Source organism: Otolemur garnettii, unplaced genomic scaffold (assembly GCF_000181295.1).
Source record: "Otolemur garnettii isolate 467f Iridium unplaced genomic scaffold, OtoGar3 scaffold00132, whole genome shotgun sequence".
Taxonomy (NCBI): domain Eukaryota; kingdom Metazoa; phylum Chordata; class Mammalia; order Primates; family Galagidae; genus Otolemur; species Otolemur garnettii.
The window spans coordinates 394,323-397,405 of record NW_003852527.1 but is presented as its reverse complement, the minus strand read 5'-3'; the positions used below and the strand labels follow the sequence as shown (position 1 = coordinate 397,405).

Sequence of the window (3,083 nt, the reverse complement as noted above, 5' to 3'; positions counted from 1 at the left end):
CTCAGGCAAGAGATTAGCTTAAGCCCAAGAGTTGGAGGTTGCTGTGAGCTGTGATGCCACAGCACTCTACCCAGGGCGACAGCTTGAGACTGTCTCAAAAAAAAAAAGAACTGGAGCACAATCCAGAGAAGAATCTCATTTTTTGTTAATCCTTTGAAAATCAGAAAAATGATTTCAAGCTATGAAATCTGGCAATGGAGATACTGGTTATTTGATCCAACCATACTTAGGAAAAACAAAATATAACTAATAGTTTGAACTATACATATGGTACCACTCATTATCAAACTTTTACCAGCTGCTCCTAGAACTTAAACCAAGGAATAGCAAATACATGAGTACACTGCATTTCATTAACAAGCTAACTTAGGGTAAGAAACCAATGTAAAATAACTGCCCAGTACCCACAAATCCTGCCTAGCACACAGATACACATTTACCTATTTCATAATGGTATTCTAGGTTCTTCCATTGCAAAATTCACCCATAATCCACCGTAGTCAATGACCCAGTGTACATTTCAACGTGTGGGGGAAAATACAAGGAGGAAGGTTTCTCTCCCAAAATTCTAAACGCAGAAAACTAAGTTACCGAGGCAGTATGGGGCCTACATCTATTTTGTTAACACTACCCCACCTACAAATTCCAGAAGTGAGACGGTATTGGTCTGACACCCCGGAAAGGATGACAGCTCGGGGCTGGTCCCTGAGGCATAGAGTATCGCCCGGGCAGCTCCCGGGTCTCGTCCCCGCCCCCGCCGCCTTCCCCAGTCCTCTTCTCCTCTACCCACCTCCTCCTCCCCACCTCTGTACTCTGGCTCACGCGCTTCCCCTCACTCCGTCAGCTCTTACCGCCGCGCTTCCCTCCTTTTCGGTTTTAACTTCCCACACCGGGTAGGGAGCGGAGGGCAAAGATGCCAGCGGGCAACTGCACCGCCGCGCCCCGGTCCGCACCCAACGCCGGCCTAGTGACAGACAGCGGCGCACTAGGCCAGGCTGCCGGACAGACCGACAGACCCGGACAGGAAGAAGAGGGTGGAGCCGGCCCCGGACTACACGTCGGTCGCTCACTGCGGCGCCAACGTGAGTACGTCAGCACGTCGGCTCCACGTACTCTGCCGGCCCGCGCGCGCGCTGACGTACCTCCTCCAGTCCCCAGGACACGGAGGGAGGGGGCGACAGGGCCGGATGGGCGGCCAGGATGCCCCCGCCCCCTCTCCCAAGAGAGTGTGAGCGCGCGAGTGCGTGTTCCCGGAGACTCTCAGGTATGGTGGACTCCCGCTGTGTGTCGCGCCTGTTATCTCTGGCTCTCTACGCAACCCATGCGTTTACTTGAGTCGGTCGGGTCTTCTCCCCGCCCTTCTTGGGAAGGTGTCTGTGTGGAGGAAACAGTTCCCATGAAAGGTAAGAGAGAAAGAAGGTGTGAGTGGAGAACAAGGTAATTGCTATTGTCAGTCAGAGCCCTCTGGCTGCTGAAGATTAGACATAGTTCTCTCATCTCAAGTCCTCTTTTCCTTAAGTTTTCTAGATTCTCAGTCTCGTGTTTCCGAAGTTATTTCTGCCGGTTGGTCCTTTGGTTGAAGGACCTCCACCAAAAACAGAAAGCCCAAAGATTCCTTAACTCTATGACAAGACAGAAGACACTAAGAATACTAACCAACCAGAAGAACTGTGTAGTGTATGTGTGTAGATTTCTGGATGAAAACCAAGGATGCAAAGATTGCATGAATACGTGTTGTGGCTCTCTTCCATCCTGGCCTTTCTCTATCGCCCCCCACACCCAGCCCCCTACCCCATGTCCTGACACCTGAAGGAATTGTGTTTTATAGAGACGCAGCCTGTAGTGATCCAATTAATGTTCTTCGCTGGCTAGACCACATCTGAAGTGCTGTAAGAAGAGGTCATTCAAGTTGGAATTATTTCAGGGAAGAGCAAAATGATGACGAGAACTCAAAAGCATGACACGTGAAGAAATATTGATCGAACCTGTGAAAATTTGTCTAAAAATCAGAAACTACTCAACTATCTCCAAATATGAACAGACCCATTATGTCAAATAACTTTTGTTTCGTGTCATACAAACTACAGGGAAACAGGTTCCAGATCCTGAAAAGAAGATCTCTTTCTAGCACTAGCCAAAGACTACTTCCACACACAGGATTTGACTTCAAGGAGATTCTGAATGCACACTTACTAGAGACTTGGTACAGAGAACCCAGACATCAAGAAGTATTAATTGATGGCTGTGTGAAGTTATTTCCAGCTTTGAGTTTCCAGCAGGATATGGTCCTGGCCTTCAAAGAGTTTATAAGTTAGTTTATAGAAAAACAAATGCATAAAAAGTAAATAAGGCAAGGCCACATGATAATAAGTGGTAACTTATTGTGGTAACAGTAAGTGCTAGAAATTCACATGAATAGTTGTTCCCATCACAGTTCAGAGGCTAAAGGGAGAATAAAGAAATTGAAAATCTACTCCCTATAACTGCCATATTCAGTAGGGTAGCCTCTAGCCAAATGTGGCTATTGACTCTTGAAATAAAGCTTGTCCAATTTGAAAATAAGTTCAGAATACATACCAGATTGAAAGACTAAGAAAACAAATGTAAAATATTGTAATCTCATGTTGATTATGTGTTGGAATAATATTAGGTATATGCTGGGTTAAATAAATTATGTTAAAAATAATTTCAATTGTTTTTGCTTCCTTTAATATGACTTCTAGAAAATTTAAAATTACTTAGGTGGCTTGTACTTCTATTGGACAGTCCTTGCATGGAGAAATAGACAGTCACCCATCCATATCCATAGATTCTACAACCTTGGATCAAACATGCTTGGAAAAAAAGTGGATCAATGTGTCTGTACTGAACATGTACAGACTTTTTTCCTTGCCACTATTTCCCTAGACTATACAGTATAAAAACTATTTACACACCATTTACATTATATTAGGCATGAAGAGTAATATAGAGACAATTTAAAGTATACAGGGGGATGTGTATAGGTTACATGCAAATACTATACCATTTTTAATAAGAAACTTGAGCATCCTCGGATTGATAATGGGAACTGAACTGATCTG

At 44.6% G+C, this 3,083-nt stretch overlaps 1 protein-coding gene and 1 long non-coding RNA gene across 2 annotated transcripts in view; one reads left to right on the top strand and one right to left on the bottom strand.

Annotated features, from left to right (window-relative positions):
* ASCC3 (activating signal cointegrator 1 complex subunit 3) overlaps positions 1-983 on the bottom strand; it is a 368,987-nt gene extending 368,004 nt beyond the window's left edge. Inside the window, exon 1 of the mRNA XM_012810382.2 lies at positions 852-983. The gene's annotated coding sequence lies outside the window, so the exon portion shown is untranslated. The remainder of the gene's footprint in view (positions 1-851) is intronic.
* A 195-nt stretch (positions 984-1,178) lies between these two features.
* Positions 1,179-2,686, top strand: LOC111727936. Its single transcript, XR_002775362.1, has 2 exons — positions 1,179-1,264; positions 1,829-2,686. It is a non-coding gene; the product is annotated as an uncharacterized LOC111727936 (long non-coding RNA).
* Positions 2,687-3,083: the final 397 nt, after the last annotated feature.